Here is a 22696-nt window from a genome sequence, read left to right as displayed (position 1 = left end):
TTAAAATTAACAAAGCAATTTGAAAAAGAATCAACTAAAGCATTTAAAAATAAAAAATGCAATAATTGGAATTAAAAGTTCAATGGATCCGTTAAACAGTAGTTTAGAAGTCCCTCGTTTCTGAAAAATTGCTTCTGAAGAATATTCCTGAAGAAAGTGCTCAGAATATAGTACAGAGATACAAAGAGATATAAAATACATCTAACAGAAAGATCAAAGACAGAAGATTGAGGAGGCCCAATCTATGTCTAATTAGATTTCAAGATGCAAAGGATGGGTAGAATAGTCAAAAGGTAATATTAAAAGAGATCATTATGAGGCTGGCCCAGTGGCATAGTGGTTAAGTTTGCATGCTCTGCATCAGCCACTCGGGGTTCGGAGGTTCAGATCCTGGGTGCAGACCTACACACTGCTCATCAAGCCAGCTGTGGTGGCATCTCACACACAAAATAGAGGAATATTGGCACAGATGTTACCTCAAGGACAATTTTCCTCAAGCAAAAAGAGGAAAACCGGCAACAGATGTTAGCTGAAGGCCAATCTTCCTCACCAAAAAAAAAGAATAATTGCTGTGAATTTTTCAGAAATGATCAAAGAACCCAGTCCTAAGAGCCTGGAAGCCCAAAGAATTATAAATAGGATAAACAAAAAGTAGTCCACACCTAGACTTTTGTAGCAACAAACACCAAAGACAAGGAAAGGATATTTAAAGTAGTCATGGAGCAAAGAGAAATTTCCTACAAAGCACTGAGAGCTCACTTCTCACCATCAAACATGTAAGCCAGTAGACAATGAGGAAAACATGGTCCTAGAAAAAGAGAAGGTAAAATAACCATCATCCAGAATTATACAGACAACAAAACCATCTTTCAATAATAAGAGTAAAATAAAGGCAGATTTAGGAAAACAAAAACTTAGAAAGGATAAAACACATTTACCTTTAACAACGGAATTTCCAAATCTATAAAATGTTCCTCAGGAAGAAAAATGATGCCAGAAAGTTCTGGAAAGCAAGAAGGAATGATGAGCAAAGAAAATGTTAACCTGCTAGATAAATCCCAACAGATATCAACATAGAACAATAAAAATACTTTTCAATTAAAGGGGAAGAGTGTCAGAAAAAAAAAGAACTAAAATCCTGAATAACAGCAGGACATAAATTGGAATAATGATGATGGCTGAAAGTGATCTTGGAATCCCAGCATTGTTCTGAAGGAGGAAAATGTTGCTGATTAACCTGAAATCATGTCATTGAGGTATTCATGTTATGATTTCTAAATAAGTCACTAAAACATAAAGAAATGGAATGTATTATTGTGTATTATTTCAAACTAGTACCCAGGCAGGTAGGAGAGAGCAATGAGGCAAAGAAAATCAATTTGAAATAAGGAAGAAATGGAGTAAAAACATAAAACAGGAAATGTGGGGCATAGACAAAGTACAAAATATGGTTTTTGACATAAATCCAAATATGTAATTCCATTAAGTGAAAATGGATTAAGTTTCCTATCTAAAGATTGGCAGGATTTTTTCAACACAATCTAGCTATAAGCCAATTACAAGAGACACACCTAAAACAAAAGAACCTAGAAGATTTGAAAGAAAAATAATAGTAAAAAAAATTTTGAAAATAAAGCTGGTTTAGCTATACTGCTATCAAAAATAATTAACTTTTTCCAAAAAGAATGAGGCTCAATTAATAAGGAATATATAATAATGTAAATTTGTAAATTAGTGTTTAACCCTGTAAAGCAAAAAGTGACAGAATGGCAATGAGAAAGGAATAAATCCACCAAAATAGTGAAGATTTTAATCAAGCTTTGTCAGAATTTAATAAACTATGCAAATAAGTGTCAATAAGAATAATGAGGTTTAAAAAATTGACAAAGTTGTTCTTATGGACATATATAAAATAATAGTATATTAGGTAATAGATTGCAGAATATTCATAAAACAAAATAATGCATAGGCATGAAAAATTAATTATACTCACATGTGTCAAAAGGGATGAATCTAAAGAAGAAGAAAAAAGCGTAACAGAATTCAAAGGAAGCAAATTCTAGGAGAACAGACCTAATATGATGCAATGTATAGAAAATTCAAAAGTGAATAAACAAAACTTACTTAGACACATAAACATATGTAGCAAAATAAAAGAGAAAATGAATAGCATGTTAAACACAAAATTCAGGAGAGTGAAACATGCTTTCAGAGGGGAACTTGAGGGGCTTGAAAGGAACTGGTAAGGTTCTTTTTTAAAAATAATGATCTAGAAAAGGTCAAGATGGCAGCACAGGTGGACTCTGAACCCACCTCCTCCCATGAACAGAGCCAAGCTACAACTATTCTTGGAACAATTACTCCTGAGAGACAACTGAAAACTGGATAAAAAGAACCCCCACAACAAGGGACAGTCCTCACTGAGATGGAAGAGGCACAAATTCCTTCTGAAGAGAAAAAAATCCACCTCCACAAGCCACAGCCCTCCACAGCTGGCCAGCAGCAACCCTGAGTACACAGCCTTCCCTGGAGGAGTGGGGACCTGAATGGGAGAGCATTATCTCTATAATCATACTCCAGACTCAGCACAACTGAGAAGAGTCTCACAATATCTGGCTTTGCTGGCTATTAACTACAATGGGGAATACCCCTAGAAAAGCTATTGTACATAAGGGAGAAAAAACTGGCTCTTAAAGGGCTCATGTACAAATTCACCTATTTCAGAAAGGAACCTAAAATCCTCAGAAAGAAAGGTGCACAGACCTTTGGTGAAAAGAGACTCACCTGATAGGCTCTGGGTGCATCTCGATGAGAAGTGAGGCCTCTCCAGGGACTGAGACATCGGCAGCAGCTGTTATTGAGACCTAGTACAGGTGTGCTGACACAGACACTGGCAGATACCATTGGAATTCTTTCCCTGGCTTGTCAGCCCAGGGTGTGGCACACCCACTAGAGGCCAGATTTAATCCAGCTCAGCCAGGGTAGACAGCCTTCCCTAGGGACTAGCTGCACCAAACAGCAAGCCCTGGGACAACTTTTTGACCTGCATAAACTGGGTGCCTGGATCCTCTGCAGGCAGGTGAGTTGGCCAGCCTCTGGGGGGAGTAGGATGTGTGTGAAGAGCAATGGAGTGGGTGGGGCATTGCTGGAGTGTGTGGGGGCCTCTGCCGTGGGGTGACTGGGTATGCTCCAGGGGGCCAGGATATGTGCCCAGACCAGGACTGTCTTGACGATGTGTGTGGACCTATGAGCCATGGGGTTTATCAGCAACAGAAGACCTGTGCTTCACAAGTAGACACATAGGGGATCAGCCCCAACTTCCAAAGCCTGAAAAAATTGGGTGCTCCCACACCTTGGGCCAGCCCCACTCAGCCACACTCCTAAGAGAACTGACAACAGCCTTGCAGGCCTGAGGCTTACAGCAACTGTAAGGCCCTGATCCCAGGAACAAGCCACACCAGGGGCCAACTCAATTAACAGAAAAACTGCAACAGGAATATGCTATTAGACCTTGCAGCCAACTGTGCTAGGGCTCCCCAAACCTGATAAAGTGACTGAAGGGTCCATAGCAGCCACAGGCAGCTGAGAATTACAACCAACCAACCAGGGGGAGAGCCTAGCTTCCCTGGGCACCTACAGCAAGAACAACCCTGCCACAACAGAAGCACACAGGTAGCCCACACAGGGGTCACTCCTGGAACATTTGGAAGTGATGACAAGAGGGAATCCACTGCTGGGCCTCAAAATGCATCTCTTACATAAGGTCACTTTTCCAAGACCAAGAGACATAGCTGACCCACCTAATACATAGATTTAAGAACAGAGAAAAAGGCAAAATGAGGAGGTAAAGGAATATGTTCCAAGCAAAGGAACAGGACAAAACCCCAGAAAAAGAACTAAATGAAACAGAAATAAACAATCTACCTGACAAAGAGTTCAAACAAAAAGTCATAAGGGGAGCCACCCCAGTGGCACAGTGGTTAAGTTCGAACGTTCCACTTCCATGACCCAGAGTTCACCGGTTCAGATCCCAGGTGTGGACATGGCACTGCTTGGCAAGCCATGCTGTGGTAGGCATCCCACATATAAAGTAGAGGAAGATGGGCACGGATGTTAGCTCAGGGCCAGTCTTCCTCAGCAAAAAGAGGAGGATTGGCAGCAGATGTTAGTTCAGGGCTAATCTTCCTCAAAAAGAAAAAACAAAGTCATAAGGATGCTCACTGATCATGGGAGAAGAATGGATGAATACAGTGAAAACGTCAACAGAGAACTGGAAAATATAAAAAAGAACCAATCAGAAATGAAGAATACAATACTGGAAATGAAAAAATCACTAGAGGGATTCAATAGCAGAGTAGATAACAGAAGAATGGATCAGCTAGCTGGATGAAGGACTAGAGGAAATCACGCAAGCTGAACAGATAAAAGAAAAAAGAATTAGGCAGAATGAGAACAGTCTAAAGCAACTCTGGGAAAACATCAAGTGCACTAACATTCGTATTATAGATGTCCCAGAAGGAAGAGAAGGACAAACGGGCAGAGAATCTATTTGAAGAAATAATAGCTGAAAACTTTCCTAACCTAAGGAAAGGAACAGACATCCAGGTACAGGAAGTACAGAGAGCACCAAACAAGATAAGCTCAAAGAGGCCCACACCAAGACACACTGTAATTAAAATGTCCAAAATTAAAGAGAAAGAGAAAATCCTAAAAGCCACAAGAGAAAGGCAACAAGTGACATATAAAGGAAACTCCATAAGGCTATCAGCTGACTTATCAGATGAAACTTACAGGCTAGAAGGGAGTAGCACAATATATTTAACATGCTGAAAGGAAAAAACCTACAGCCAAGAATACTCTACCCAGCAAGGTTATCATTCAGAATGGAAGGAGAGAGAAAGAGTTTCCCAGACAAGCAAAAATTAAAAGAGTTTATCACCAAGAAACCAGTTTTACTGGAAATGCTAAAGGGATTCACTTAAGTAGGAAAGAGAAGACCACAAATAAAAATAAGGAAATTATTTTTAAAAAAAAAAAAGACAATAAAATTACTGATAAAGGCAAAAATACAGTAAAGGTAGCAGACTAACCACCTATGAAGATAATCTGGAGGTGAAAAAACAAACATACTAAAATCACCTATGTGAATGATAAGAAGATAATGGATACACACACAAAAAATAAGAGGTTAGATATGATATCAAAAGCATAAAATGTGGGAGGAGGAGAGCAAAAGAGTAGAGCTTTTAGAAAGAGGTCAAACTAAAAAGACCAATCAACTCTATATGGACTGCTATATACATAGGTTATTATATATGAACCTCATGGTAGTCACAAGCCAGAAACCTATAATAAATACACAAATAATTAAGAGAAAGAAATCCAAACATAATAATAAAGAAAGTCACCCAACTACAAAGGAAGAGAGCAAGAGAAGAAGAAAGGAACAGAGAAGAACTACTAAAAGATCCAGAAAAAAAAGTAACAAAATGGCAATAAGTACATATTTATCAATAGCTACTTTAAAAGTCAATGGACTAAATGCTCCAACTAAAAGGCATAGGGTGGCAAATTGGATAAAAAACCAAGACCCATATACAGGCTGCATACAAGAGACACACTTCAGACCTAGAGACTCTAACAAACTGAAAGTAAAGGGATAGAAAAAGACACTCCATGCAAATGGCAAAGAAAAGAAAGCTGGAGTAGCAATACTTATATTAGACAAAATAGACTTTAAAACAAAAACTGTAACAAGAGACAAAGAAGGGCACCACATAACGATAAACAGAACAATCCAACAAAAGTATATAATACTTGTAAATATCTATGCACCCAACATAGGAGCACCTAAATATATAAAGCAATTATTAACAGACATAAAAGGATAAATAGATAGTAACACAATAATAGTAGAGGACTTTAACACTCCACTTACACCAATGGATGTGTCATCCAAACAGAAGATCAGTAAGGAAACATTGGCCTTAAATGACCCATTAGACTGGATAGACTTAGTAGATATAAACAGAACATTCCATCCCAAAATCTCAGAATACACATTTCAAATGCACATGGAAAATTCTCCAGGATTGATCACATATTAGGCCAAAAAACAAGTCTTAATAAATTTAAGAAGATTGAAATAATACCAACCATCTTTTCTGATGACAAAGGTATGAAACTAGAAATCAACTACAGGAAGAAAGTCAAATAAGCCACAAAAATGTGGATATTAAACAAAATGCTACTGAACAATGATTGTGTCAATGAAGAAATCAAAAGAGAAATCAAAAATTACCTGGAGACAAATGAAAATGAAAATACGACATGCCAAAATCTAGGGGATACAGCAAAAGTGGTGTTAAGAGGGAAATTTATAGCAATACAGGCCTACCTCAACAAACAAGAAAAATCCAAAATAAACAATCTAACAGTACACCTAAAGAAAGTAGAGACTAAAAAAAAAATAGAAAAAGTCAATGAAACCAAGAGCTGATTCTTTGAAAAAATAAGCAAAACTGACAAACCTTTAACTAGACTCACCAAGAAAAAAAGAGAGAAGCCTCAAATAAATCAAATCAGAAATTAAAGAAGAAGGAAGGGAATAGTATTGGAAGTCTTAGCCAGAGCAATCAGGCAAGAACAAGAAATAAAAGAGATCTAAATTTGAAAAGTAGAAGCAAAACTGCCACTATTTGCAGATGACATGATTTTGTATTTGGAAAACCCTAAAACATCCACCAAAAACCTTTTAGAACTAATAAGTTAATATAGTCAAGTTGCAGGACACAAAATCAACATACAAAATTCAGTTGCATTTTTATACACTAACAACAAAGCAGCAGAAAGAGAAATTAAGAATACAATCCCATTTACAATTACAACAAAAGGAATAAAATATCTAGGAATAAACTTAACCAAAGAGGTGAAAGATCTGTACACTAAAAACTATAAAACATTGTCAAAAGAAATTGAAGAAGAAACAAAGAAATGGAAAGGTATTCTGTGCTCTTGGATCGGAAGAATTAACATAGCTAAAATATCCATACTTCCTAAAGCAATCTACAGATTCAATACAATCCTTATCAAAGTTCCAAAAACATTTTTCGCAGAAATAAAACAAAGAATCCTAGAACTTATATAGAGCAACAAATGACCCCAAATAGGCAAAGGATTCCTGATAAAAAAAGAACAAAGCTGGAGATATCACACTCCCTGGTTTAAAAATATACTACAAAGCTATAGTAACCAAACAGCACGGTACTGGCACAAAAACAGACACATAGATCAATGGAACAGAATCGAAATCCCAGAGGTAAACCCACACATCTATGGACAGCTAATTTTCAACCAGGGAGCTAAGAACGTACATGGAGAAAGGAGAGTGTCTTCAATAAATGGTGTTGGGAAAACAGGACAGCCACATGCAAAAGAACGAAAGCAGACAATTATCTTACACCATACACAAAAACTAACCCAAAATGGATTAAAGACTTGAATGTAAGACCTGAAATCATTAAATTTCTAGAGGACAACATGGGCAATACACTCTCCAACATTGGTCTTAGTGGCATATTTGCAAGTACCATGCCTGACCTAGCAAGGGAAACAACAGAAAAAATAAACAAATGGGACTACGTCAAACTAAAAAGCTTCTGCATAGCAAAGGAAACCATCAACAAGAAGAAAAGACAACCTAACAATTGGGAGAAGACATTTGGAAGCCACTTATCTGATAAGGTGTTAATATCCAAAATATACAAAGAACTCATACATCTCAACAACAAAAAAAACTAACCAGGCACTTAAAAAGTGAGCAAAAGATCTGAACAGAGATTTCTCCAAAGAAGATATATAGATGGCCAACAGGCACATGAAAGGATGTTCAACATCATTAACTATCAGGGAAATGCAAATCAAAACTACAATGAGATATCGCGTCACTCCCGTCAGAATGACTATAGTTAACAAGAGAGGAAACAATAAGTGTTGGAGAGGATGTGGAGAGGATGTGGAGAGGAGGGAACCCTCGTGTACTGCTTGTAGGAGTGTAACCTGGTGCAGCCACTATGGAAAGCAGCATGGAGATTCCCCAAAAGATTAAGAATAGATCTACCATATGATCCAGCTATTCCATTGCTAGGTATTTTTCCAAAGAACATGAAAACACAAATGCATAAAGACACATGGACCCCTGTGTTCATCGCAGCATTATTCACAATAACCAAGACTTGGAAGCAACCTAAATGCCTATCAAGGGACAAGTGGATAAAGAAGATGTGGTGTGTACACAATGGAATACTGCTCAGCCATAAGAAATGATGAAATCCTGCCATTTGTGACATGGATGGACCTTGAGGGTATCATGCTAAGTGAAATACGTCAGAGGGAGAAAGTCTGGTACCATAAGATCTCACTCATAAGTAGAAGATAAAAATGACAAACAAAAGCAGAAGCAGAGATTGGATTGGTGGTATCAGAGGGGAAGGGGGAAGGGAGGACGGAAAAAGGGGTGATTAGGCACGTGTGTGCTGATGGATGGTAATTAGTCTTTGGGTGGTGAACATGATGTCATCTACACAGAAATCAAAATATATAACGAGGTACACCTGAAATTTATATAATGTTATAAACCAACGTTACCGCAATAAAAAATTTTTTTAATTAAAAAAAAATTTAACAATAAAAATAATAATAATGATCAATCTCCAAACATTCATTCTTTTTAATTACTGTTGTTGCTGTGGTTGCACATTATATGTACATTTCTATGTCTAATACACATCACACTAGGATCTTGAAAAACACATGCACATGGAGTCTAATGAAAAAACTGTACTGGAAAGCATTAAGTGACTTTCCAGAAGCTGCAGGTGGGTCTGTAGGACAGTCTCATATCTAAATTACTGATTTTCCAGCCTATGCACAAATCAGCCTCATCCTACAGAGGTTCCTACAGAGATTCCTCTTATCATGTTAGGCCACATAAAATGGGGTCATTTTTGAAAGAGTTTTGCTGATAAAATGTCAAGATCAAGAATCTAATGATTTTAAATAACTCTAAAATATTTCTCAAATTTTGGACAGGACTCATTTCAAGAGTTTTACAAACAATTCTGACAATAGGCCAGGCTTTGTCCTTATGCTACAACATGAACCTAGACAGAAAGACCAGAAATAGAAACCCCATTGGAAAACCAGATTATGCAAACATGGAGAACTTCAAGAGTTCCAGAAAAGAATTCCTGAAAAAAGATAAGTTGGGAGATGTTTGAAGGGCATTAGAACCGAGGCTGATCTGAGCCACTGGGGCAGAATCCATGAATAAACGTAAGAGGATGAGCCGGAACTTGGGGATGGGGACGGAGTGGGGTACAAAGGAAATAATTATTAATATACGTAAGAATGTTCCAGTTGAAAAAACATTCTGATCTTCAAGACTCTGGAAAACAAGCATATTTTTAGCCGTATTTCACAGAAAAGAGAATATGTGTTAAAATATATTTATTTTTTTAAGCTGTTCACTAAAACGTTTATCCTTCAATTTTTATCAGCACTAACATGGGTAAGAGTCACTGAACTACAAAAGGCTAGATTCCAAGCATCAAATGCTTAGTATCCTATTTTTATGCACACATTTTTTTGTCCTAATTTCTAAGTATAGTTGAGAAATTTACTTTAATTATCTCTGTTCTCCTGTCTGTTGTTCTCAGCCCCACGCTACTCTGTGGTGTGAAATTGATAATGAGAAGAAAGCTGATAAAACATGTGGGAACTGAGGCTGAAATCAAGTGCGAGACATTGAACTATTTTTGCAAATAAAATAATATAAATTTTTAGAGAAGTGAGGTTTGTTTTATGTTTAAGATGTTTTAAAAACTCATTTCTGTTCATGCTAGAATGAAAACATAGAATGAAATCAAGACGACAGAGTCAAAGCTGAACCAACAGTGTTGCAATTCCCTGAGTCAATAAATAAGACATCTTGGCGCCCGACCAGGTATACCATGGCAGATCATGCCTAGAATGGCCTGGAAAGAAGTGCTCTTTTATAAAAATTCAAAACAAAATCTTCTAGACTATTTAACCCAAAAATAAGCATCATCTTTATGCCTAGTTCGTCATTTCTCATTGGGCACAATTTTTTCAGCTTTTGTTTAAATCCAGACCTTAGACATTGGTGAAGCTAAGGGCTGGATTCTACCCATGAAGCATGTGATAAAAACCTCTCTTAGAAGAGGAGATACAGTTCACATAAACTTATTCTGGAGTCCTCCAGAGTCTGCTACAAGGAACAATTCCAAATAAGTGCATGGCAGGATCATTTTGTTAATATTAACATATCTTCCCAAGTGTATTCCCCCATCTGACCTTCAGACACCCCATACCTCACGCACTTTCAAGCAGTTAGGCTACTTCTGCATGACTGTCTTAGTCCTTCCAGGCTGCTATAACAGAATACCATAGACTGAGGCACTTACAAACAACAGAAATCTGTTTTTCACAGCTCTGAAGGCTGGGAACTCCAAGGCAAGGCACCAGCAGATTCGGTGTCTGGGGAGAGCCTACTTCCTGGTTCACAGACAGCTGTCTTCTCACTGTAATCTTTCACGATAGAAGGGGTGAGGGAGCTCTCTGGCCTCTCTTTTATAAAGGCGATAATCGCATTCACGGGAGCTCCACCCTATGACCTAATCTCTTCCCAAAAGCCCCTCCTCCCAATATCATCACAGTGGGGCTTAGGATTTCAACACATGCATTTCGGGGGACATAAACACTCAGTCCACTGCAACGATTGTCTGGGAAGAGGAGTATGTCAAAGCAAAAAGTCTGAATGAGTCTCCTTGACTTTAACTTCTAAAACGAAAATGAAGAGAACATGAGACTTCAGCCAAACTTTTGAAAAAAAGCAAAGATTAGAGAGAGTGAAACTTGCCTTTGAGTTCCCACAATGTTTTCTCAGGCTGGGAAGGGAATTGGGAGAAAGCAAGGGAAAGAGAGGTAACGGAAATGAATATACTTGAGAGACTAAGGACGGAGGAATCACTAAGACAAAGGGCTACTCAGAAAGGCATATTCAAGCAACCAGGAGCTGTGCAGGACAAGTTGATCATCATATTCATGCTTCCAGGCGCTACTCAATGTGTGTGAATGAACAAATAACCAACCTTCTTACTGGCTTTCTAGTGGGACTTCCCTCTAGTAAGAGCCAGTACTTCAGAAGATCACTGGTAGGACTAACAGCCTCCATGTCCTGAGAATTTGCCCAGTTCCCATCTAACTTATTCCATATGGACTAAGTGCTAAATGTATGCTTTGCTACATACCAGAACAGAGTACATCAGAGAGAAAGAAGGAGGGTGGTGTCCTAGACACAAAGTCATCTGGTGAGGGGATGGTTATGAAAGTTCCATGAGATACTTAGCTCGTGGGAGCAGGGTCTAGAAAGAGTAAGTTCCATTCTCCTCAAACTAGGATCCCTACCAACACAACTCTTCCTCTCCAGCCACTTCCTATCCTCTCCCCTCTCTGCCCTTGCTCACTTGTGCCAAGAAAAAACGTTACAACAACAAACATTTATCATGCTTTAGAGTGTACAAAAGGCTTTCTCATACATAACTTCATTCATCTTTACAACAATATCTGCAAGATAGGCAAATCAAGTCCCATTGTTATTCCCAATTTACAGATGAGTGAAACTGAGGCTCTGAGAGGTTATGTAATTTATTCAAGAGCACACAGGCACTAGAAGGTGACTGAATCTGGACCCACCTGATCCCAGCGTGCCCATCCTTGTGGTTCCATTGTTCCTTCATCATCACTTTGGCTCTGCTCCAAAGTGGCACAGGCTGTCCCCCATGGTTTAAGTGGCACTGAAAGACCTTCTCTCCCAAAATGTTTCTTCCCAGACCTTCTTCAGTTCCTGAATACTCTGCCTTAGAGACGTTCCTCTAGGATTAGGCAAAGTCTCCACGAGCCCCTTAGTAAAATGAGACCACGCATTAACCCATTCATTCACCCAGGCTTCCCTTAACTGAGACTTCTTCAGGACAGGACTGTTGCTTAAGAAAACTAAAAGAATAAACAAGCAAAGTGACTAGTATGGAGTAGAGGCTCAGTAAGTATTTGGAGTTTATTTCTAATTAAAAAAATTTTCAGGAACTTTTTGATCTCATGACAGAATCCCTTTGCTTTCCAAATAAATACATAACATAGTCATGAATAATAAAACTTCTTGTAACTCCAATGGTAAAATAAAATCTCTGAAAAAATTTTTAAATATCAACAAGGCTGAGTCTTTCCAAACATAATGAGCACCTGCCATCAGTATCCTCAAGGGAATTTGGTTGCCTTAACTCTGCTCTCAGGAGTAAAATATTAAAAATTATTTTCAGCGAAATTACTGAATTTATCAGGTCCTCTAGCTCTGTGGCATATAAGCATAAAGAATAATACACTCTGGGAATATGTAAAAACATGGATTAATATTGAATGAACAGCAAAGGGTAAACAGGACTTTCTGCTCTGCTCCCCCTGAAGACAAACACAGTCAGCCGAGAAGCAGGCGTGAATCAAACTGGCGAATGCACGCATTGGTTACTGCAGTACCAACAGGGCTTTTAAAATGTCAAAAGAAAAGTATACTTTAATAAAAATACATAAAAACTGTGCTGAAAAATTAATGTAGCACACTGTGTGCAAATAAACCCCTATATGAATGGAAAGTTGGGATTAACTTCATGCATCAGTAGACTTCAGGTGACGAATCGCTGGTGACAATTTCTGTCCCCCTTTCAAATACGATTAGAGGTCTTTGGGGGATAGTCAATGAAAATTGCGGGTCAAAAATTTTTACTCACACAACTTGGATATGCAGAGAAAATGTTCTCTTGTTGTTTATGGTTTTCCACATGAGCCCCCACTCTCTGTTTAGTGGGAGGATTTTTAAATGACTTTCTCACCCAGTTTAAACCTAGTCTGATTTGGTAACTTACATAGCCCCTTCAGGCAATATTCTCCCTAGGAGTGGGGAGGGAAGCCCAGTCTCAGGTTTCCTCTGCCTTCCCCGACTCAGCTCTGAAAGAAGGTAGTTGGGAGTATGGGTGGGGAGAGAAAGAGAAGAGCATGAAATGAGGAGACAGTGACCTTGAGCATGATGTTCTGGTCTCCTTGATAATGTTGTCTTACCAATCTGGCTGCTGCCTGTCTTGGCATTCACGATTCGAGTCTGTAACTGGCTCATTCTCCCAATCTGGTCACAGCCCAGTTCACTCTCTCACCAATTCAGTCTCATTTCGGCACCTACTGACTCCAAAATCCTTGAGGTTTCTTGCTAGCCTCTGCTGTTAAGACTTCCCTATGCCTTGGCAGACCCCAAGGCTGACTCAGTACCCAATCCCCTTGAGAATTGAGAGTGCCTCAGGAAAGCTAACCCTCGGGGCTTCCAGCTCCCTGACAACACTGCACAGACAAAGAAATGAAGGCGTGTTTGGTGTAGGAAAAGGTGGAGAAGATCTCTCTTCATCGAGCCCAGAAGGGAGTTGGGGCCTACAGCCTTCTTCTTTACCTCCCTCACTACCTGCATCCTGGATCCAGCCCCACGGTCCAGAGAGGGAAGGCACACATCCTTCTACTGTGCTCCTTCCTTCTCTTCCTCTCTGGCCCCTTCCCATTATCCTCCTCCAGGGTCAGGAAGAGGTGGGCTTTGTTTTTCCTTTTCCAACATTTTCCCACATCTCCATCAGGTGCATGGCTTTGCTGTCATGGAGGGAAGGGTACCTTCTCTGCTTTGGGATCCTCCAGGTTTAGTACCTGATGTGTTAGAGAAGAAAAATAAAGGGATATGGAAAAATATCTCTCAGGATCATAGCCTGGTTTATAATGCTTTCATTTTGGTTTAACCCTGTTTTTCACGTCAGAAGTTAGGTGTAGTTCTGTTTTTCCCTTCATCATTTTTTATGATAAATTCTCTTTCCCCATGAGGCAGACAGCTGTCTCAGGTTTCCTGAGGCAAAAGCATGGACTCTAAAAGGTAAAGACACATCAGTAATTTCCAAAATCCTACCACTCATCTCCATGCCCCTATATGTATGGTAGGCTATTCCCACATGTGAACATTACGTGTTTAAATCAACGTCAATGGATGTGCAAAGACATCGTTTCACATCAACATTCTGCTACAGAGCATTTATTGAAACACGTTTCTTTCTGTCGTTCTTTGTTTCTAACGTGACATCTACTGGAGATTATTTTGTAGACCATCGTTTCTGTGGCATTACCATTAAGAAAGATAAGTTCCTAACTTTGATAAATGTGATAAAGCTGTGTGTTAACAAACACTTGTTTTACAGATGACTGGAGTAAATGGAAATATTTTTCCTGATAAAGGAAATGTTGGGGGTGGGAAGAGTGTGTATGGGGGAGCAACATAGCTGCCTTCAAATGTACAAGTGGTCTACAAGTGGAAACCAAGTTTGTTCCACATGACTCCAAGGGGCAAAATTAAGATTGAAGAAAAAGTAAATGGGAAATACAGTTTGGCTTAGCTTTCTAACAATACAGGCTCTCTAAATATGGAGTAGGTTGATGCCTTGAGATTCAATTGTCACATCATAACTGGCATTATTCAACCAGGACCAGGTGACCAGGTAGCAAGGGCGTCGTGTCCATTATTTAAGGATGTTAAGCTTGTTTCCAACTCCCTGAGCTTCTATGCCTTTAGAATCTTCAAAGCTGAGAGTCATGGAAGTTAAACTCCTTGAGAAAAGAAAAAGAACCATAGGAACGTGAATGGTGCTGGGAGGAAAATTGGCCATGCCATTCTTTGATGATAATCCCTGAGCCATTAAATAGGAAAAAGTCCAAATTACTTATTTATGATAGAATCAGAGTTTAAATTACAGATTATGACAAAAATGGTGAAAGTAAGGCAATAGAGGAGAAAATAGAAAGTTTTGGCAAAGGACTTCAAAGAATTAGAAGAAATTGAAGACCACTGATTTCCTGTTTGGGGAAACCAGAGAGAAAAGCATCATTAATAGGAATTCTATAAACAGGAAAAGAAAAGATACAAGCTTTAAAGCTAAAATGGTGTTGTTGTTGATGTTAAATTTAAGACGATACCATTTTTGGAGATTTAAATTATTTTAGTGAGTCTCAAGCAACCTCAGATTATATCTTTATTGATGCTTTCCTTTCCTTCTTTAGTGTTCTGCCAAGAGTGATAACAGTAAACAGGACAGATGGATAACTGGTAACTGTTAACATGTAGCTAAGTAATAACAGGAAGACAGGTGTTGGAAGGAAGGGTGGAAGGGGAGAAGAATTTGAAGGATGCAGATAGGAGGCTGCATCACTGGTCATCTTGGTCATAATGTCATGATTCACAAGCCCATACTTGTCAGGGAGAGGGCAGGGAGGGGGTCTCCAATGCTTGGAAAGTCACTGGGATTGGCCAGTGCAGGATAAAGCAGAGATGTCCTTGGGAGCAGAAGTGAGGAGAAAGGAGGCACATAGGCGTTGAGTGAGTACTAGGTGCCAGCCACCAGGATAAGCACTTTTTATACAGTTAACTCATTAATTCTTCACTTCTACCCTAATAGGAATGTATTAATGTTCTCTTTTTGTAATTAACGAAAATGAAACTGAGACCCAAAAAGTTGACATATCCCAAGTCACACAGCCAATAATTGGTTGCTGAGATTTTAAATCCCAAAGCTCATGGTCTTTCCACTACATCATACTAGTAAAATGTGCTCAGGCATGAGAAGATAAAGACAAGTGACAAGTGACGCCAGAGACAGGAGCCAGGTGGCAAAAATAAATCAAGCAGAAATGGATAAAAACAATGAGGCAGATGGGGGGAGGTGTTTGAGGAATGCACGGGGAGGGCTGGGGTGTCTAAGATTCCCAGGCAGACAGTCCATTTAAACCAAGCCGGAAACCCAGGACCCGGAGTGATATCAAACACAGAGGAGGGTGGGGGCGTTCTTAAAAAAGAATCCCAGAAAAAATGCTCCTAAACATTTGGGTACTCTTACTATAATCTCGTCTTTGTTCTTCATTCTTCTTTGTTCAGGGTTTCCATCCCCCAAGCTGAGGGGAAGAAGGAACTTTTGGCTTCCTCATATCATTCTTCCTTCTTATTTCATCAATACGATATCCCATGATTATGGGCCATCTGAGGTCAAGCTGCATCAAGAGGTAAGAACTGAAATGAAAAGACTCAAGGGGGATTTTAGAAAGGAGTCACCACCCTGTTTCTCATTCTCAAATCTTTTGGGATTTATTTTTCCATAGAATCCATGAATTTCCTCACAGTGAGTGATCCACAAGTCAGCAGTATCATCTGAACAAGAATAAAGAGAGAAAGAAGACAAAATGAGCAAGCGGATTGAGTCTGCCATCTTAGTGACTGCAGCGTGTGTGGTCAGATTTAGTCATTTTTATCAACTGGAAGCCCTTTTTGCCTTTGGACAAAAGCCCAACTTTAGCAATTTTCCAAGGGAAAGCGTAAAAATTGGCTTAAAACTAAACAAGTCAAGGGATACTATGTAAGATGCTCTCAAAGAACACAGTAATTATCACAAATATACTATAATTACGTTCTCAGAAATAGGCCTATTCAAAGAAGTCATTCATTTATGCGATTATGCATGACAGCTAAATGAAGTAGGCAATAGCAAGGTTTGTCAATATGCAAATGCTATTTCTACCAGGCCATTCGGATGTAATTTATCAAGTGCAATTAAACATCTCAAAGGAAACAGACTTCTCTTATTTCCCTAACACATAGCAAACATCTCTATTTCCATACATGTGAAATAGTCTCTTCACTTATTGCAATACATTGCTCCCAAGAAGTAGACTCATTTTCTTTGGATTTTGTTTTTAAGGGTGAAATTTTTCTTAGTCACTATATCTTACTAGAATCTTGGTAAAACTCATTTAAAAGATTTGTATTACTGGGAGAATAACATCACCTATTAGAAACTGCTTTGCTTGTCCAGGGAGTTAAAATGTGGTACATTCTCAGACATGCAATGAACATCCCCGTTGACCTTTTCAAGGCCAAACTAACCCCTGTGAAAACATCTAGGTGCTCAAGTATATACAAATACACACACACATACACTCTCTCTCGCTCTCTCTCTCTCTCTCTCAGGAAATCCAGAGTATCTTTTATGAGCTGTCCATTATAATTTCATGGCATATGGTTGATTTATAAAGTTACCATTGTTTAAGACCTCTTACAGACATCATTCTAAGCTCAGGATACAGGCCATGTGGCATATTTGTGCTGATTTTGCCTCTGCTGGCTTTTCACAAGTGGCTCCATCAAGGGGTGATGTGTGACTTCCAAATTGATTGTCATTTCCACCAGGATGAAAAGGAGCTGTGTAACCATGACAGCACTGGGAGCTCATGATTTTTGCACTACTGACTAAAGAAAAATCTTCTGTTTCCAATAAAATCATTTCCTGGTTTGTCCTGCATTCAATTAATAATCTCACTCGGGGTGGGCCGAGCCAGAGAGCGCTCAGCGTGCCCAAGCATGCTCAGCGTTTCAAAGCGAAGGGAAGAAAGAAAACTGGCGCTCGGGCCTTGGCAACCTGCACATCCTGCTCCCACAGAAAGGCAGGGACCGCGCAGTCAGCACTCCCCGCATGAGACCCCCAAAGCATGAAAATGGGGACGACTGCGCAGGTCCGGGAATGGGAGAATGGAATCTCTGAAACTGTACGGCCTCATAGAGTGGCTGCTTCTCAATGAGCACAAAAGAAAATTTCATATCAGGGACATAGACTCCGCCCTCCCAGATTTCCAGGCTCAATTTGAAGCATGTACAGGGCCACACAAAAGGAAAGCTCATTGAAAAAGAAAGAAAACCTGAAGAATCTTAAAGAATTAACTCCCTCAAGCTAATGAGGGGCCTGGCACCTTCCGGAAACCCAATTTGCCTGGAATTGGGGGTATTACTCAAAGACAGGAACTACAGCTGCTTAGTACCCATTAACATGCCATAGCAAATTGAAAAGTGCTGGTCGGGTTCAGAAACTACTGAGAGCAACTTCCGTTGCGTTATCCATTATGCCTGTCTGTGTCTGCCTCTCCATTTAATTCAGGAAGTATTTATGGAACACCTTCTACTTCCATGTCTCTGAGCTAGACATTATGAGAACACCCCAGAGAGATAAAATCTCATCTCTGGCTTCAAAGAGTAGATTGCCTGGTAGGAGAGCCAATTCCATAAAGAACTTGTCTAACACAGTCTAGTAGGGGAGTGGTATATTTTTGTAAACATTTATGGTACAATAAGGAGCAGATTGATTGCTTGGGAAAGGCAATAGACTCACAAGACATTGGATTCTTGGCTTCATCACAGCTCAATCTCTGATGTATTATTTAGGAAAAATCTCTAATAGCTCTAGATTCTGTTTCTTTTCTCTAAAATGGAAATGATCATGCCCACATTCCCCTTCCGACAGTTGTCTTTGGGATCAAATGAAATGTACTGACAGAGCCTTTAGATACTGGACAGGATTCACAGGTCTAATAGCTAATAAGAGCTAATATTAATTAAGTAGTCTGTGCCAAGCACTGGGCTAAGTAATTTAAATATTTTCTGTTTCAATCGTCATAGCAACCCTAGAATGTTCGGGAACATGCCTGAGATCACAGACTGACTCCTAACCACACTGTAATCCTGTCGATCCTTCTTTTTTCATCAGTAAAATAAAAATAGTCTCAGTGAAATTTTCTTTTTTTTAAGTTGTGGTAACATATAACATGAGGTCTGCTCTCCTAACAAACTCTTAAGTGCACAATGCAGTATTGCTCACTATAGACACATGCTGTTCAGCAAATCTCTAGAACTTATTCACCTTTCCTAACTGAAATTTTATCCCCATTGAACTGCAACTTCCCGTCTCCTCCTTCCCCAGATCCTGGCAACCACTATTATACTTTCTGCTTCTATGATTTTGACTGTTTTCCTCAAATAAGCAGAATCATGGAGTATTTGTCCTGTGACTGGCTTATTTCACTTAGCATAATAGCCTCCAGGTTCATAAATGTTGTCACATATGGCAGGATTTCCTTCTGTTTTAAGACTGAGTAATATTTCACTGTGTGTATATAGCATATTTTCAATGAAATTTCTCAGACCAAACAATACTAAATGCTACAATACAGGTATAAACTGCTTCAGGAGCACAGAGGAGAAGTCGTTAGTCCTTATGGGTTGATGTGGCATAAACCCCAACTCATTATCCAACTCTTGGTGTGCCTGCTTCATCAGATCATCCTTTTGCATTTTTATTAACACTCTTAGTCCTACTGGCAAACTAGGCTTATTCATTTTTTTCATCTTCCCAAGATCGTTACAAATGTTTGTAGAAATGATTGGATGAATGAGTGAATAGATCTTATCTGATAGCCTGGGCCAATTTTGGTCTTCGTTATCTTTCTTCTGCCCATCATTTCTTCTGATCACTTCTGAGCACCATCCCAAACTTCTGGATCAGGTTAAGTCCCCTTGCTACATATCCTCATAATTTCTTGTACATTATTATGATTGCCTACAGGTGTCTGCCTTCCCCACCACATTTTAAGTTTACTGAGATAAACACCCACTGTCTTATTTACCACTGTGGCTCCGATGCCTAGCTCATAGCAGGTGATCATTAAATATTTAAGAAACAATGAAAAGCTGAATGAATTTTCTAAAGCCTGCATTTTTAAATGACCTAGATTTTGGCTATCCAAAAATAGATTTTGCTCCCAAAAAACCTTACTGACCTGGTATTGCTGCTCTATTTAAGATAAAACACTCAGTGTACTTGACGGAATATTTGTAAATATCAAAAAACTAGATATGCATTAACCTTTTAAGATATATTTTCATAAGATGACAGACAGACATACACAAACACACACACCCATACACACAAGGCTGATAAAAGGAAGGTTTCTAAAAACTACCTGAGAGCTGCATCCTAAAGATGAATCCTATTTAGTCCAAACATCTACAGATCTTATTTTAATATCCAGGTCCTAGGTACCTTAAGAAACACTACAAGAATCTAAAGCATCAACAAGAGTAAACAAAATTCAGTCTTGCTTACTAATGCAGGAGAAAAGAAAGAGACATTTCAGAAATATTTTTAAAAATGTTAATGTTTTCTAGTTACCCTTGAGTTAAACAGAATGAATCTGAATATACTACAGAATTTCCCAAGCTCCCTGCTTTTGCTAGAGAAAGCCAAATGGCATTAAATATTTGAATCATACAATCAATGGCCCTTTGTCTCATTCCCTGCCTACTACATCATTCAAGGTCCAACAAGGTAAACAGAAGACACTACAAGGTATTTGAGACACAAGGAATTTAATGCAGAGAATTGGTTACACAAGGGACGGAATTGCTGAGACGTCAAGAAGGAATTGGTGAGGCAAATTCAGGGAGTAGCAACAGCAGGAAGCTACAAACACCACTGGGATGGAGGGACGAAGGGAAGAGGGGGTGTTACTGGAGCCTGGGGGCGCAGGGCACTTGATGGAAGGTGGAACCAGGCAGAGACTCAGTCACCACTAAAGAAGCCACCTACAGCAGAGATAGACAGGGAACCATACCCCAGCTTTTCGTCCCCTGCTGTCCTCTAATCTGAGGAGCACAGTTTGCAGGAGTCAGCTCCCTTGTGATACAGAGAAGAGGAAGGAAAGGCCAAGGAATAGTGTAAGGATGCACAGGCTCAGCACCAGGGCAGCATCCTTACCTACCAGCCTACTAGGGATCTGCCCACCCCTGTGGTTTCAGGGTCACAGAAGCAAATATCTGCTGCTTTCTCATTGGATATTAATAAATTGACATCATTCTGATTTGAAATATTTTATTGTTGCTAAAAAACCTCTTCCAAAGCTGTTGTTCTTAAGTCCTATTGTTTTATATTCATTTCACATTTATAGTTTCTGTTTCAAAAGATAATATTAGCCCGTACATTATTATTATGTAAAAGACATGATATAAAAAAATAACTGTTCAGTCTTAAGGATTATTCATAATAATAGGTAAGGAATTTGGTATTACTTGCAATTTTGCTTCTTCAAAGTGAGAAGTGTGGGTAAAACCGAGATCTAAGGGAGGAATAAATAAAGGTGACGCATAAAAAATCCAAGGGCTAGAATGCTAAAAAATTTCTGATGCCAAATAAGAATCGTTTTGGAAAACAAAATCTTTTTAAAAGCATGGCTACGGTCACCATTGTCAAAAAAGTCTTACAGGAATTTAAATCACTTGATTATTCAGAAAAATATATCATGGACTATGCACCATGCGCAAGACCTGCCCAGCTCACATTAAATATTCATTTTGATTGACCAGCTCAATCACTCCACAATAAAGCCTTGACTTGCTCAGGCCCGTGTATCCTTGGTCCGTGACCTCATCAGGTCTCACAAACCAAATAACTGCCAGGTGTAGCCGTCATCATCTACCTGTGGTAAATCAGGGTACAGGAAATTGATTCTAAAGTACCTGTGAGACAACCAGATGGGTTTGAGTGCTTTGTCCTTCCCCGCTACAGCTGATCCTTCCAATCTCAGAGGCCATTTTCTTTTCAAAACCTCGGAGAGCGTGTGTTGTCATTAAAATCACCAGGCAGCCCCGTAGGCATGCCTAGGCAAGCTCGGTCTTGTGAGGCGTGTGAAATTCAGCATTCTAAACCACTAGTGCCCATTAAGGGTCCTCTGGCAATTTCCATATGATTAAGATGGCCAAACTGCAACCAGGGAAATTACATTCTTCCTCCTCCCACCCCACTGTGGTTTTAAATGCATTAGATCTTTTCTGCTTTTCCTGCTTTAAAAAGGTAAATTAAGCAGTGCAGTTGTACACTACTAACCAGCTACTGTGTTCCTTCCCAGGAGGCAGAGTTGAGGGGAAAGAGTCTCATCAATTCAGCACGATCCTTAGATATTATCTCTTCCTAATTTCAGCAAACCGAGGAGCAATGTTGACCTCCTCAAGAATATTTAACCCACTCCCTCAGAAACTTTGAATGCTTAGATGAGGTCAGGGACGATTTGCTTTTTTTTCTAAAATGTCCTAAAATGCCCCAATAATATAATCTCATTATTTAATAAACTTTTAAACAGAAGCAAAGGTGAGGAATGGACACTATGGAATGGGAAAGTACTCAAGTATAATGAAATGTCAACTAGAGATCAGTTTTAAAAAGCCAACCAGAGCAGATGAGAGAGAGAAAACAGAGCTGGGAGGAAGAATGAATTTTTTCACCCTAGAAGTAAATATAGATGTGCCTATCAGAAGCCTTTATTTCTAGTAGTTTTAGAATAATCCCTAAAAATTTCAGCAAAACTGCTCCCATTTTCCTACTTTGGAAAAAAGCCCAAATTTGTACTTATTCCATGGTTGCTGTTTGATATCTTAATTGTGGTATCAAGCAACATTTTATTGCTTGAAATTAAGGTAGTTTCAAGAGAGTCAAAGCGGGGTATAAAATTGAGAAAATCTCAGATCTTATATCTTTTCGTTTCCTATACCACCTCAAATGTTATTGACCAACAATACTTTGCCCTAACTTCTCAATTAGAAATGTCCCAAATTGCATCATGTTATATTCTTTCCTATTTTAAGTGTCAATTCTAACATTCTGACTGAGTTATATATAAT

The 22696-nt window shown here is 39.1% G+C and overlaps 1 long non-coding RNA gene across 1 annotated transcript; it reads right to left on the bottom strand.

Moving 5' to 3' along the window:
- Positions 1-14175: 14175 nt before the first annotated feature.
- On the bottom strand, positions 14176-21639 carry LOC111774912 (uncharacterized). Its single transcript, XR_002810225.2, has 3 exons — positions 21539-21639; positions 16044-16351; positions 14176-14760 (listed from the first exon to the last, which is right to left on the bottom strand). It is a non-coding gene; the product is annotated as an uncharacterized lncRNA (long non-coding RNA).
- Positions 21640-22696: the final 1057 nt, after the last annotated feature.

This window comes from Equus caballus, chromosome 9 (genome assembly GCF_041296265.1).
Source record: "Equus caballus isolate H_3958 breed thoroughbred chromosome 9, TB-T2T, whole genome shotgun sequence".
Lineage (NCBI taxonomy): Eukaryota > Metazoa > Chordata > Mammalia > Perissodactyla > Equidae > Equus > Equus caballus.
This window is presented reverse-complemented; position numbering and strand designations above follow the sequence as displayed.